Genomic DNA, 17247 nt, shown 5'->3' on the forward strand with positions numbered 1-17247 from the left:
TTATCATTTTTGGAATTTATCATTTTTGTTTCATGGTATGCAATTTCTAATTGCATTAGATATTTTTTTCCTTCAATTTTCCTAATATTACTGTGCAATTTTCTTTCAGAAACTAGAAGATACCGTTCGAGGTGAAGGTGGATTTGGTTCTACTGGCAAAAATTAACACATTTATTTAGTTCTAAGTTCATTATGTAAAATATATTTATTATAACATTAAAATTCATTTTTATAGAATTGGAATGACTGTTTTATTTAGTTTTTATTGACTTTTGATTTTCATTTGTGTATTAAGCTCATTTTTCTCTTGGTTACTGTAAAATTACTGTAAAAGTAACTGTTTGTGCAGGGTTTGAAGAAACCCGGGACTTAGGTTTTTGATCATATACCCAGGTTTTTTTTTGTTTTTCAAGAATCATTTTAATCTTTCATGTAGTTGCATATAATTTTAAATCATGCATCTATTTTTATTCAAATTTATTGTAATGTTTTTAATTTTCAAACATTACCCTCTTTGAAAAGTAAGCATGTACCTCTATTCAAATACACATTTTGCAAGTAACATTTTGAAAAAAAAAAGAGCTCCTTGCAATCCTGAAATATATTATATTGTAATAGATTTTTTGTAGTTTGTACTCACAACATTAGACTAAGTTTTAAAATAAAGTAAAAGGGGGCAGCATGAACTTGTATAATACAAATTTTTGAGTCACATAATAAATCTTGCATTTAATAATACGACACTGTGATATGAATATTTAAGTATGGTTGTCACTTAAGGAATATAGTGCATTCATAACAAAAGTCTGCAATTTTTGGCTAATTTCCAGTGATTATTGTAATCTTTTTTTTTCCAGTGACAATCTTACATTAAGCTGCTGTTAAAACAGAGATTTCCTGTTAGCAATTTATTAAATCATTTTCGCCCAATAATGAGAGAGAAAAAAAATCTTTTAAAGTGATTGAAATAATTGCTTAGTTTGGGATTTTTTTATATCCCAAGTATATATATATTTTAATGAAATTCATCTGCAGTTTTTTTTCTAATGCTTAATTGTACAGAAATAATGATGGAAATTCCCGAACTTGGTATTGATCAACAGTTATAATGTTTAATTTTTTTGGAAGTAAAATGTTTTTCCTATGCAAATTCTGACAAAAACCCACTTTCCCCGCGATAGTGGGTACTTTGGACCCACCCAAAAACTGGGTCTGTTTTTCAGGCTGGACATTGGAAAACCCTGTGTTTGAGGATGTTCAGGATCCCATTAAAAGAAATAAAGTTTCACTGAAGAGAGATGGCGGATGACCTTGAAGCAGAAACATCATATAAAATTTCAGAAATAAACGGGAAAAAATTTTTTTTTCAAAGGAATTTATTTCCACTCCGGAAAAATTGAAGAAATGAAATCTCAACTTTACAGGAAGTTTTAATTGAAATTTTCAGCAAAAAGTGATTAGAAATTTCTCATACCTAAATTCTGATGTAATTTCCTCCCCCCCACCCCCTCCTTGTGAGTTAAAATACTGTCTAACTGCAGTATGCAAGTTGTATGATGATATGGTTTGCTTATAGTTAAAAAAAAAACATTTAATATTTGTAAAAAAAATTAAACCAATATCCTTAGTGGAGAATTTATTTTCCTATTAATTTATTGCAAGGAAGAGATCATAATTATTTTCCTTTCAAACAATATTAATCATGTTTGAAAGTCAAAAATTACATTTAATATTTCCAAGTTTCAAAGGCTATCTAAAATAAAAAATAATTGCTATGATTAGACACCTTACCCAATACTACTGGTTGGACGACGATTTGACTTATTCCTCGTGTTAGACCAAGAAAGCTCTCAGTTATAAAACAAAGACTATTTTTTTCTCATTAACTTTACCTTTATGTGTATTTCTGTCAAGCAGAAAAAGAATATGTGTGTATTGCAGTATTGCATACATTTTTTAATGCTTAACCCTTTATGTGTACCAAGAAACAGAGCTATTAAGAAACCCTATTTTTATTCATTTAAAAAAAAACTTTTTTTTCCACCACTTCAAAATTTCTGGAAATTTTACATCCCTAATCAATCGTAACAGGTTGTTTGTTATTAATTTGAAAAAGATAGGATCATCAAGAACAAGCCTCTTTGCTGAGATAGCCGTTTTTTTTTCTTCGAAGTGGGCCCACTTTTCCTATTACAAAGCATACAAATGATGTTTCTACTTCAAGGTATCCACCATTTTTCTGTGATCAAACTTTAATACCATAGGCTCTGTTGTATTAAAATTTAAAGAAATGGAAGAAAATCCATTAGCACTAGTATGATTGTAGAATAATTGGTTTCCGATTAATATTTCACTAGCTGACAGTTTTGACAGTACAAAATTTTAATAGCCAATGCCAAAAACGAAAAAAGAAAATGCACACCATATTTCCCAGCTTATAACTGGGTTTTTCATTCGAAAATGCACCTTAAAATAAAGTTGAGTATGTGGGAAAATTTGCCCCAAACAACTCTTACAAAGGAGGGTGAGGTTGAATGTTTGAAAAGCAAAATATTTTCTCTTTCAACCCAACATTTTTCAAAAAAGATAGAAATATGATGCATCCTGGTGTAATTTTATATTGATAAAATATAAAAGACTACTTAATTACAGTAAAACATCATTTATGCAAAAAGTGAGGGTAACTCTGGCTTCATCAAGTTTTCCCGTAGATTAAGTCTTTTTTTTCTTATGAATCTAATAAGGTTACAAGAAACTAGAGTTTTATTGATATCGATCTAGAAAAATACCAATACATGACAGAAATCGCGATCCCAAAGTGTAACCAATTTTTTTTTCTAACACATGAAAATTGCTAACTTCCAGCTGTAAACAGCTGCAGCATAGTAAGCAAGAAGGGGCAAAGCTCCCAAAGTACAATGCTGAAGTGGCTAGTGGAAAATTTAAAAGCAAGTTTTACCATTTGCACCTTCTGAGATTTTATGCTAAGTATATAGTTACTAAAACTATTTTGTGATGTGATTTTAAAAAATGCATAACCTAAAATATAGAATAGAATATTTTATCGTTCGTTCTTATACGCTCTATTATTTGTATAACATAAATTCGCCCAATATCAGCACCATTTATAGATAAGTTGAAACTTTGCAGATGGTACAAGAATTTCATTCATAGAATGTGTTTAAAAAAAAAAAAGAGGATGCTTTACTTTTTTATCTGTTTGATGTTGTTTTAGTAAAATACCTAAAACTTACCTTGTGTTTTCATCTCTGCTAAATACCATGAAAAAATTATTAGTTTGTTATGTGAGTAATTCCATGGTAATAGACATATCAATTGTTGCACATAACACCTTACAAATAATTCGTACCAAGACAAGACTTGCAATAAACATCCCAAGTATCTAGGATTTACCCTGGATCAAGAGATTATCAGTAACTGGCAGGATAAGATTAAGGCACGGGCCCAGGGCACCAAATCTGTAGATAAAATTTTAAATGGACTTATTTCATATCTCGCTACAGCAAGGTGTAAAATTCAAATCAAGAAAAAAATCATATTAAAAATTTAATTTTCCCAAAACCACTCCAAAAGAAAGTTTATATTTACTCTATGAAAAGTTGTTTCACACATAATTTCGATATTCAGGGCCTGATTACTGAATAGGCCGACTAGATTGTGGTCTAGGGTCCCCACTATTTAGGAGCCTCCAAATGGCAAAGATCATGGTTAAAATTGTAAAGTTCGAATAGAAGGGACCCCAAAAAATTATTTGAGCGTAGCCCCCCTAATATCTTAATCGGGCCCTGTTGATATTTACGGCTTACTGCAGCATGCAAAGTTTGACAGCATCATATTATGTTCCAATTATCGTATACTATATCACTTCTACTTTTTATAATGTATATTATATTGTAACATAAAACACTGCCAAATCTAGCATGGCTGTGTTAATGCAGGACAAGTATTAAGATATTTTATTGCTTAGTGTAGCACCAAATAAATTTTGTGCCCAGTGTCTTCAAAAATTAGTCGGTTCCTGGTGACAGGCACATAATAAATCTCATTCTGAAAAGCAAGCAAAGGATGAAAATACAGTAAACTCCCGATTATCCGCGGATTTGGGTGACACGGTAACTGTGGACAAGCGGAACCACGGATAATCTGAATTATAGGTTAAAAAAACGGTACTTGTGTATGCAATAGGAATAAAACTCACATATACAGAAAAGTTATAGCTTAAAACAATAACATTGATTGTAAAAAATACATGAAAAAGCTAAAAACGAATAATAACATAACCATAAGTCACCACCGTTGAAGAAAAAATATTATTAAAAGACCCGCAGATAATCTGACTGCCGATAATCGGGAGTTTACTGTATATATTTTAGGTTGGGGAGCGGATGCGACTATATTGAGAGCAAACTTACATTGGGAGAATAAACAGAAGTACCTGCAAATTTTTTATTTCTTTTTGTCGTCTATTGCCCTTTAGCTTTATTGTACAAGGTTGCTGTTTTTGGTTTTTGCTGAGAAAAAAGGTCAAATTCCAACATTTTACTAGTATTCATGGGGAATCAAAAACTTGTTTCTTTACAAATGTCTCAAAAAACTCATTTTCGTGGATACTGCAGTTTTCTTCCCCAGTCCCATCTCCCATGAATGTCCGAGGGTAGGCCAAAAATGTTTTTGGACAGGCAAGAAAAAAATTAATAAATGAATAAAAATAAAACAATCATAAAGGTTGCTATAGCTTATATTGTAACTAAAATTTTAGACTGGGATAGTGCGGTTGCTGCTGAAGTTGCTCAGATTCCTTCCTTAAAAAGTAGTCCACCGGTAGAGCCTCTATGAGGGGCAAAAACTGGAAGGAGGGGGTATGATTCGGGGGCCCATTAACGTTTAAATGCAGACAGAAGGGAAACGTGTTTCTTCTTTTGGTCTTTAAAAGTGTCATTACTAGATGTAAGTAGCAATATAAATCTAATCGTAGGTATATAATTCACTCAGATATAGGGATTCGTATCCAGGAGGACATTCAATTTCAAAAACTATTATGAAACTAGTTGCGTTGCACCTCGAAAATAATAGTTATGTCAAGTTACGGCTGTTCAACAATCAGGCTTGAACAAACAAACAAAAAAAAAAGATCAGTAAAATTTTGCGGCAGATTGCGGGAAAATAACCAAAAAAGTAAACATTTTAAAACCTCCAATTGCAGGAAAAGCCTCAAAACAAAACCAAAATTTTGTTTATATTCGAGAAAAAAAACGGCAACAGATCTTTCATTTAACAGTTTTCTTCACGCTACAAACTACAAATTTTAATAAAAGCATTGTTACGGAAAGGTTGAGATGAAGCACTGAATAATAATTTAAATGGAGGAAAGCCTTCGAAAAATAGGGATTTTATTTTGAAATCTAAGAATCATAATTAATAATTTTTAATTGATATCTCTGCTAATTGTTATCAGAGGATTATGTTAAATAGCCAAACATGAAGACAGGAAGATTACGAAACCATCAATACCTGGCTCCATGGTCAGTTCACTGTCGTTCGGGAGAAGAAGCTAGGACATACATAGATACATAGGTACATACTCTCAGTTTTTAATTACATAAGATTGATTGATCATAAGATTTCTTTAATGATGGGCTTTAAGGAGACACCCTACCTCCTTTTCTTACCAACATCCCCATCTTTTACTTTAATTATGGATAAGTATATGATGGGAGATACCCAGTGATGTTCCCATCAATTTTTCTGATTGTATACTCCCAGTAATCAATTATGCACGATATGTGTATGCTCTCATATACATAATATGAAAATTTTTGAAGCCTGAGGGTATACGCTATATGCCTAAAAAATGTTAGAGAGTATATGGCGTACATGGGAACACCACTGGAGATACCGACCTTTTCTAAAACAATTTAACTGCTTTTCTTTTCCGTGGTGAAATTTTCAATTTCTAGTCTGACATTTTTATTTGTTTGAAGTACAAGCATTTGTGGTCCCAGTAGAAAAAAAAATATAAATAAATCAACGTTTTGGACTAATGCTTAACTTCAGAATGTTTTTGTTAAATATATATATATATATATATATATATATACATGTTTTTTTGCTTAGGGGAGGCGAAAACATTTCTAGAATTGACGGGGCCTCCCTAGCCTACGGCCCTGACCCGGGCACAATGGTGACTAGCCAGTGTGTTTTTGTAGAGTTCCCGGTTAGCCGATCGAAAATAAAAACATTCTGTAGACACTCACGGCACAAAGCGCTGACATTATCAAACATCATGAAATCAACCACACGGGTTAATCGACCGTTCTATGTTCTATTCCAACATACCAGTCACCCCCAGCCTACAGAGCTTATTTCAGTTATTCTGCCTTAGCCCTGGCTTACTGAAAATACCCCCTAGTGATGAAAACCCTGCAAACCTATTCCATTTTGGATATTTTACCAGCTTCTACTAAATTTTAAAAGTGTCTATAGACTTTTGATACTTGTTGTAGTTAATCGTACTGTAGAAAGGCGATTCTCAACCGGTGGTCTGACACAGGTCCACGAAAAAAACTGACCGGGCCCCATAGATTTTTGATCGTCCTCGGTAAGAAAATTGCGACATTTCTTTTTCTTTTCGTTAAATTTCTAATGAACTTTCATTGTTTTCTAAGATTTTTCACAAATGTTTATTTACTTATGTGTATTTGTTACAATAATTACTTATCTTACCATCTAAATATTTTTTATATCAGTTCCTTAATACCAAGCAGTTTTATTAATTTATTTCAAAAAAAAAAAAAAAAGGGGGGGGGGCAAAGTTTTAAACGGTCTGCGACTCGATTTTATTATTGTTATTATTTTTTATTAAAAAAAAACTAAATGCATAAATTAAAAAAAAAATCAGTCCGCAAATTTTTTTAAAAAGTTTTTGCCGGCCCGCGAGTCAAAAAAGGTTGAGAAACGCTGTAGTATAGGATATCTAGCATAAATAAATAAATAAATAGAAGAATATTTTGCAATCATTCAAGAGGTCTTACTTCTATTACTTATTTTATACTGTTAGATCAGATTTTAAAACTTTGACGTCTGTATTTATAAACAGCGAATTCATCAATTATTTTATTCGCATTACTGTCGCGCGCACACGAGGTACGGTTGTTTTTTCTATACTGACACTGCGACGGAGGTGAAACAAGTTTTACAGAGTTACGGTTGTTTTTTCTGCACTGACACCGCCACAGTAGTGAAACAAGTTTTACAGAGTTCATAATTCTGAATAGGGAAGTTGCAACCTATTAAATGTTCATATTTTGTCTATTGGATATTGTTAATTGAGCTTCAAAACTAAAAAATTCACCATCGCCGAATTTTAAAACACCGTGGTTGATTTTTAATGAATTTTTAAAAATCCATGCGCAAAAGTGCGCTCTTCTGAAACGTCACGAGCCTACGTCACAGGGCGCGAATGGGCATCCTTCCGCCGAAGATCCCTTGTTTTCGCTAGGGACATTTTGAGCGCGCTGATATTTTTATTTTTTAGAAATTCAATAATCCTTTTGAACACACTATGGATACCGGATTCGTTAAAGCACAATCTAAATAATCTTCCTCAAGCAATATCAATGATGATATTCGAATATTTAAGAGAGGATGAGAGGTTTAATGTTCCAGATCATCGAAGTCGAAAGCACGTTCTTCGATTTCTCCCATGACATGGGAACCGGTTCGCTAGCGTTTCTCTCCTATCGGAAGACGCATGACGTCACTTCCTATGCCATTTGACGTCACAAGGGCTTGAACTTTAAAAGTTAAGGGGCAGATTCAACTGAAACATTTTTCGAACGTTTTCCCCTTTTCCATCGAACGCTTCGATCAAAAGCAGCGACTCCGGCTTCAACTGAAACGATTCGAACGTTTTGTACCACGTGACCCATCCGAGTGGTTGGATTCGAACGATTGGGAAGATTCGATTGATTTTTGTTTATCTTCCAGCAATGGCGTACAAGTGTAGCGGCCAGAAATCGCTATATCGCCGATGACAAATATTTTGCTATATTCGCATCCGCAGTTGATTTGCAGGTGAGTGTTACATTTTTATTACAAATAAATACTTTTATGACTTCTGTAACGATGATTGCTGCTTAAAATTAAGTTTTTATCTAGTTCGAACATTCATCTTTTTTTTAAACTTGATAACATCGTGACAAGCTTCCAAAATTACATCAAAATTTGTTTGCCAAGAAGCTATTTTATAAAAGTTCCTCTAATTACGAAGTAATTGTAACATATGACAGCATTGAGTCTTGATTATTTTATGAAATTATTTAATGAATTATGAAATTATTTAATGAATATATCTACTTCCGAAAGTTCTTTTACTGCTTACATCTAAGGTTAATTAAAAGATATTGCTTATTACTGAAAATACTACTGTTTTTTTTTTTAATTTATTTTAAATTCTATGAAAAACAACTATGTGTATAAAAACTTGCTTCTTGTAACTGATTAGATTTCAATAAACGAATTGAAGCATCTAGGTTCAGTTAAACTACTTGGGTTTTCAAGACAACAGTTTTGTATGTTGCTCCTCCCTCCCCCTCCCCTCTTCCAAGCGTATAAATGCTTGTTATTTGTATAAATGAGTATAATATATATATTTTTTAAGAAAATGAATAAAAAACTATATTCTTCATTAAAAAATACATTATTTTGAGAACTTTGAATCATATTATTCTTAGCAATTTCTTTGACATTCCAGATGCTGTCCACTTGTACCTTCTCAACGCTGGAATCTTCCAAGGGGGGCAGGAGAATGGAATTCTTCCAAAAGTTTCAGTTCCCAAGAAATTTGAAAATGACGGACGGAATGCAACTGATCAAAAAGGTGCAAGTACCTACTGGGTTCCCTACTTGAACAGAAGAGGTAAATTTGCTGTGAATATCAAATTGTGAGTACAAAACATGATGTGTTACATATGCATGTAAAATTAATATAGTATATATAACGTACAGTGCATGTGCAGAGTCCGACAAAAATTGTGAACTCTTGGTAACCAGAAAAAAATTGTAGACTACCAACAAATTATTTATCCGAGTTAATAGGAAAAATCTAAAAGGTCGTCTGAAAGAGTCTTGCTCTAAAACAACTTGTCACCTAGACTTTTTTTTTCTTAAGTCACCTATGTGACATGTTGGAACAAGTATATTTGTAGAACTGGTGCTTGACCTGTTACTTTGAGATTTCCAATGCTGAGGAGATCAATTTCAAAGCTGCTTTTTATTTGGCTTTTCTTTGATTAACCTTGTTGTACCAGAAATTGAGCAATCCCTGGTCCACCACCATCAGAAGTATCGTTTCACTTCGAGGACTTTGTGACCACAGCATATTTAACATGCCCCAGTCACCATCAGCGAACTCGGAAACCTCCAGTTACAAGTCCGAGGTTTTTCTGATCAGGCCAGCACTGAGCATATACTTTAAACAGGGGTGTCATAGCGCAGACTGCGCCATTAAATTTTAGGGGCCAGTGAGCATATCGTCACCTCAGAGCAACAGTAGTGTTATTTCTGGAATTAGATAGCTCACTGTTGCTCTGAGCAACAATATACTGAATACTGGGTACAGCACTAGGTATACGAATATATTAAGCTTAAAAGAAACTGTAGACAAATGAATATGAATTGTTTATAAGGTCACCCACTTCTAAGATCAGTTTCAAACAGTCCGGAAGGGTGACCTTATATCGAGATACAGCTCGATTATATCTATTATGATTCATTTTACGACACTATTTTTGAAATTATTGATTAATATATTCAAACTAATTCATATAACTTTCTGAAATATATATTTTTCACGGATAAGTTTGTTTTCTTTCTTCAGAGTCAAGTAATGAGGTTCGGTAGAAAAATCGAGTTAGCAGATAAAATGTTATACTTACTACAGTTGGGGCAAACCTAACTTGGCAGTATTGTGAAGGCTAGACAGATCCTATCTCAGTATTGCATCGTTGCCAGGTTAGGTTTGGCCGAACTATAGCTGCCTGAAATACACCGCCAGCTCAGTCATTCCAGCCGAGGACTGCAGTTTCGTGCTTATTAGCACTCAACAGCCCGGCATAGGAAGTGACTGAGCTGGAGGTGGAAAACCTCTTAAGGAAGCCAAGAGTGCCAAACAAATTGAGTGCTAATAAGCACAAAACTGCAGTCCTCGGCTGGAATGATGGAGCTGGCGGTGTATTTCATGTATTTCTGCCTTAGACCTGGCCAATGGGCGGTAACTTACAGAAATTATAGCTACCTACTTGGCGAATCAGAAGAGATTGAAAATTGTTTTTGAGTTATTGGCTGGCACATTCCATTCTAACACATTTACTACAGACTGCTGCTTGTAAAATTGAAATCATTAATTAAAAAAATTATAGCAAAAAAAAAAAACATGCAGCAGTTTGACAAATTAACTATGTATTTAAAGTAAAACGCGTAATATCTCTTCAAACCTCGACACAGTGCTTTGAGCTGCTTATTTCGCTTCCTGTCAGCTTATTTTCCTGTTGCCAAGAAAAAATCTAGTTAAGTATCCTACCGTAGGTAATTTTTTTGTTTTGACGTGTATGTTTATGACGGGACTCCTGATAATGTACTCAATAAAAAGTTTATTTGTTATCAGGAGTGTGCACAGGAGAGGGAAGGGACACCCGCGCCCGATAGGGGCCCAATATTTTCAAAACTAGGCTTGGAATATAGAAGTAAACAATATGAAGGGGGGGGGGGGAGGGGCAGAAAACTCATTTTGTGATGGGACCCAAAATCTCTGTGGACGGCCTTGTGTGTTACATATTTTTGATAATGCATTGATACTCTTATCCTTCTTTTGTAATTTAGGTCTCTGACAATAACTGCAAATAATTGGAGTTGTTGAAAGATGGTCAGGTTGTACCTACGATTATTACATTTGATCTCCAAGTATGAGTGCCAAAGATACTGATGATGGCAGCAAAGGAAACTAATAATTCCGCATTTGTGAAAGCAAATAATGTTAGAAATTGTGTAGCACAAATCTGCAATAAATGAGTTTGTACTTGTAATAAATGTTTTGTTTTATTGAAAACAATGTTAACGATGCACAATTGATAAGTTTATATAATTTTGATAAATTTAAAATTAATGGTAGTTATTGTTTAATGAAACATTGCATGGCTCATTACAGGAACTTTTTTTTTTTGGAGGAAGGGGGAGGAGTGTAATTTCTGTGAAGACTGATTAAAAAAAAAAAAATTGAATTTTGACATCTTGAATTCAAATTATGTTTTTCGCAATCACATATTTTTTACGTGTGTGCAGGCATGTGTGTGTGGGTATTTGTCTGTGTGCAGGCATGAGTGTGTGGGTATGCGTGTAAGTGTGTGTTGTGTAGGCATGCGTGTGTGTGTGTAGGATATGGACGCAACCTGGAGACGGTTTTTGCTGGAGGAGCAGCATCGTGAGGCCATTCGACGGTGGTGCTGGCAGAGGGAGGCGGTGGGAAGATAAAATCACAGCACGCCAAAAACAGTCAAGTGAGAACAAAAAGCAATCGTGATTGCTCAAAAAAAAAAAAAAAAAAGTTGTAATGCTATTTACAAAAAAGCAGGAAATATTTCAAGGTTAAAATATTTTTTTATATTGTTTTGCCGTACTTGGTTATTGATTGCATCTTTCTTTCAATTATATTGCTACTCGTAAATTGCATTTTTTGTCATTTTCTTAACCAAACGTTCTCTCTTTTTTTTAAAGTAATGTTTCTTATAAAAAAAATAAATCAGTAAAAAGAAATTTAACAACATTAAATATCTACAGAATACTGAACACTTAACTGTAATTTGTTTTGGTAAAAATATTAAATCCAATGATAAAATGAAGTTCTAATTATTTAAAAGGTTACTTTTATACAGAAAACATACATATCATAAGTGTAAAAATAGATCAATAATTTGCAATTAATAACTATTCATTAAATTTCAATATTTCAACTATGCTGTTGCTTTTAATGGATGTAATACACCACTGAACAATCAAAATATGATTGAAAAGATTTTTTGTTTCAAAGTTTATGTACAGGGTATCTGTAATATTCAGAGTTTTCAAGTCCATGATTTTCCGTTGACAAATTGTGCTTTGTGAAAATAAAATTGCATCTGAGCTGCGGTTACCCCCCCCCCCCCTTCAATATACTTCTAAAAATTCAACTTAAAGCAAAATGTATTGAGCTAAGCTATTATTATAACTAAAAACCAATAAAAGCAACAATTATTTGTGATGCAAGTTACATGGAAAAAGTAAGATCAATATATTTTTTTGCGATTTACAATGAACCATGAAAATTTAAAATTACAATACATTTTAACTTCATGAAATTAAAAAAATATTTTTTATTCTAAGAAGAAAAAGAACCACACAAATAAATGGTTATGGTTATAAAGTTTCGGTAGCTTTCTAGAAAAAAAAATGTGTGTGTGTCTTTTTTCAGATTTGTATTTATCACTAAAAGATAACTTGCAGATATCCGGAAAAATAAACACACGAAACGAGAATGAGATGACAAACGTAAACAAGGACAACAGCTGCAGTTACAGGTAACTTCATTCCCTCATTCAATTTTGTGATTGGCTGCCTCAAACTTCCGGCCATATGACGAAACGTCGAGCGAGGAAAACATTCGATTGCAACCCTACGCGTTTCGATCGAACGTCAAAAAGCAAGTTGAAGTGCAAAATTCGAACGATTCCGAAAACGTTCGAATTCGAAGGAGAATTTCGACCGTTCCTGATTCGATCGAACGCGTTTCAGTTGAATTCCCCGCTAATTTAAAAAAAACTACTTATCGTATCGCAAAAATTTTTTCACCTATGATGTTCATGCATGTTACTCTGTCATATAAAAATAAAATTGAAAAATCGAAAACTTCCCTATTGGTATTCTATTGAGTGATATTCTTCCGTGCTAAGCACGAAAGTGGTATCTACTGCCGAGCGCGAAAGGAATGCTCGCTCATTTAAGTTTTGCGCTTCCTTTTTCTTAATTCAAGGGCCACCCTTGCAGAAATATTATTACCACCGCTACCCAACTACGCATTCAAAAAATGACCATAAAGCAGTGTACCATTGAGGTAGCAGTGCACCATGATAAAATCGGGTGAATATGATAGTGTCTTGAAAATTAACAAAATAACTGAAAAAATGATCAAGTTCTGTTACCGAAAGCTGGAATTAAGGTCTCATCGCAAACTTTAGGAAATGATCACGATTTTCTTTAAGAAATAAAACAAAAGCATTTGGAAGTTTTTTCTTTTTCTATGGAGATAGTTAAGAGGAGGTTACAGTGGAATCATATACACATTTGTTTTTTCTGTCATATTTCTGTCCTTCAAAAGATAAATAGAAATGACATTAATAACATAAAAATAAAAAGTAGCATGAAAAGTGTAGGAAAGGGAGGATGAGTATTTTTCGCATTCCAGTTAAAAATGCCTGTACAGTCGACTCCCGCTACAACGCAATTCAACTTACGCGAAATGGCTATAACGCGATTTTTTTCCGAGTAACGAATTTTAGAGCTAACGCGATTTCCTCGTCCACAATACGAATTTTTTTGGAAGGAAGAATCGGGTTCGTTATTGGCTACTATATATTGATTACATGACTGTTATTACATCCCCTTAGCATCACTGACAACGAAAGTTCTCACATAAAACTAGTCTCATCGCGTTGTTAGTGCATCAAATAACCACTCAGTATCTTTTATTTATTCATTTTAAATATTAAAGTTGCTGAAATGTAATGGCACGTTAGTGTGCTGTTTTATCTAAACACCAAAAAAAAAAAAAAAAAAGATTAAGATTCTCGATATGCTTGAACATCTACAAAACGTCGTCGGTAGCACGACAAAAAGTATACGATTTAATCTTTCATACGTACAATTAAAAGTCAAAACAAAAAGAAATCTGTAAAAGTTCAAAACTTAGTTTCAATATTAAAGCTTTCAGAGTCTAAACAAAGTAAATAGTATGAAAATGGAAGCTGCTCTTGTATTATAGACAGGGCCTGATTACAGCACAGGCCTACTAGGTCTGGGACCCTCTCTTCCTAAGGGGCCCCAAATTACTTAAAACATTATGCATAGCTTTACAACTATACAAAAAATACACACATTTTTAAAATAATAGCCTTCAGGGGGCCTCAAAATTATTGTGTGCCTTGGGCCTCACTTTCAGTTAGTCGGGCCCTGATTATAAATTAAAGAGATCAGGAAGAGAGGCCGTTGATGCCTTAAATAGAAAAGTTATTAAAGAAAAGGCGAATCAACCGTATTTAAAAATGTGTTAGATAAAAATAACGATCTGATTATGAAGCATAAACCATCATTTTATATCTCATAAATATTATTTCTGTATCTACTCTACACAGTACTATTATACTGCAGCATTTTATCGGGGGGCACGGCAGTGCCCCCGCCAAGTCGAGCGCGAAGCAAACACTGCCGTACCATCCTTTACTGGAACCATTTCGCCGCATTTTCAGGCCCTTATTTGAGAACCTTCTGATGAGACCAGAACCGCAGAAATTTTCGTCATCCAGTAAGCTATACTCACATACTTAAAATCCGAAATTTCAAGTCTGTAGGTCATTTAGCTCCGAAGTTAAGCGAAAGCAAAGTTTCGCATTTATGACACTCACTCACTCACTCATGATCATCAAAATAGAACTAGTACTTCCTATAAACTCAGAGAGGTGAAATTTGGTACAGAGTTAGGGTTTAATGGGCACCTAAAGGGAAAACTATAAAAACTAGGATAATCGAAGATCTGGCTATTAGACCAAACTATTAGAGATCGACATACCGCCTTTACAAAAAATATTCAACTTGGTTGGCCGCTTCATTTGATGTCAAAAATCGAAAGTCTGAAGTATCTAATGAAGAACCCTCAGCTGGTCTCAGCTGTATTAGAGATATGGTAATGCCCCCTTCTACTATTGGTGCATAAAAAAATCGACTGTCATTGCAAAAGTCCAGCGTAGTGGGACAAATCTTCTAATTTAATTTAGCCTAACTTTAGTCTACTCGAATATTACACAAATTAAATGTTTCTACAAAAAGAAGTGAAATCCCACCAAAAACATTCTGTAAAAAAGTAGCCAAGTCTCGATGGAGCTGTTTGTTTATCTCTAAAAAGTAATGAAATCTAGACAAAGTTATGACAAGTCGAAGGTTCCTTACTGCGATTTCTTTATTGTCATAGTTAATGTTGTGTGACTTGGCCGTTAAAGGGTACACAAGGGTACAAAATCAGGTGCTCCATGACACGATTACACCAATCTGTCGCCAAAACCGCTACCCATTGACGATGGAAAATTGCCACTTGGAAAACGTGTAAACAAAATTAACCTGTACCCACTAACGTATAAAGAATGTTTAATGGCCAAGTCACACTACATTAACTATGACAATAAAGAAATCGCAGTAAGGAACCTTCGACTTGTCATAACTTTGTCTAGATTTCATTACTTTTTAGAGATAAACAAACAGCTCCATCGAGACTTGGCTACTTTTTAACAGAATGTTTTTAGTGGGATTATTATTACATACTCTGTACCGTGTTTTATTTTGTCTTTCCCTCCCGTCGGTCATTTATTTTGTGCATCTTTAGTATTTTAAGTTGAATAAAACAGCTTTTTTTATCTTTTAAATACAGTAAAAGTTCTCTTCTTTATGTAAGAAACTAATGTATAGTTGAGGAATGCTTGAAAGCAGTTTGAGGGGTGTTTACAAATGTCTAAAAAACTTTGGTATGTTCCTAAAAAATTTGAAAAACATACATTTTTCCACAAAGCGAAATTTCGAAATACGCGAGGAGTCTTGGAACGCATCCCTCGCGTAAGTCGGTACTCGACTATAATTTAATTATTCTTTGTGGTGTCATCTGAATCTCAGCTGTGAGAATTATTCTTTAACTAGAAAATCGCCCGTCAAGGTATGACGGTTGGAAATTGCTTTTCTTCTTTATACATTTTAACGAAGCATTACCTGTTTGGTGATATTTTGATAGTTGAAATTTTAACCCTAACTCCAGCGAATGAACCCTAAACTCCAGTAGGTAGCGTTCATTGTTGACCATTTTTTCGTTTCTTCATTCCTCTGAAATAAGTCTTACCAGTAAAACAGTTCAGTTACCGGATCGAGTTCAGCCTTGTCACAACAAAGCCTTTCCCTACATGTCAAACACTAAGAAAATATATGATCAAATTATCATGCCGTGGCGCGAGTTTCATTGTTGAAACACGCTCGTTACTCGATCATCAGCTATTATATATATGAGGATATTTTATTCAGTTATACGCACTTTCTGAACTACTTGTTTTTACTCTGTACACTTTCATATTCGGAACTCCAGCGCTCGAATACGCTACCTTGCGGTGATTTATAAAACTGCGAATGCACCTAAAACTTTGCCACGTTGCGTTCCATGTGTTTCTGTTGACGTAAACACAGGCAGTTTGTTCTGAGTATTTATTAACGCAATCGATGTGTCTTAGTTTGCTTTCAGCTACAGAAATTAATTCGTCCCTTAGTAGTATTCTCGAGCTCCTCAAAATAATGTTAGTTTTCATTATTTCCTTAATAATTGGTAAAAGCGAAAATACTGGATTAAGAAACTTGGATAACGTTATACAAGGTAAAATTTTTTATTGTTTTGTATGAATTTGTAAGAATATGGGGTTTTTTTTAATCTTAAATTAATTAAACTTACCATATTTTACAGCAGCATTTAGTTGGAATGGACAGTATGCAAAATATTTTCTTGAATATATTATCGTAGAACAAAATGAATAACCGAGAAAGAATTTACTTTATTCCTTTTATTCTCAGCTGAAAGGTTTCGCCAAATTTGTTTAGGGTTATAATTCTATAGTATAGTGCGAGCAGAGTAGCCTTGGCGAGATTTCGCGTTTTTAGTTAAACCATTTTTAATTTTTATCATGAGTGGAATAAAATGGTAGTAAGATTACAGAATTCGATAAGTGAAAAGAAATAATGGTCAATCAACTGAAAAGAAAACTACCACCATATATACGTGAGAATTTTGTTGATGATTTGCATAACATGACAATTAAATCGTAACTCAGAAATTAGAAAATTCGAAACAGAAAATTTTTAAATTAACCGATTCGGGAATTCGAGAGAAATAACTCAGCC

This window comes from Uloborus diversus, chromosome 4, assembly GCF_026930045.1.
Source record: "Uloborus diversus isolate 005 chromosome 4, Udiv.v.3.1, whole genome shotgun sequence".
Lineage (NCBI taxonomy): Eukaryota > Metazoa > Arthropoda > Arachnida > Araneae > Uloboridae > Uloborus > Uloborus diversus.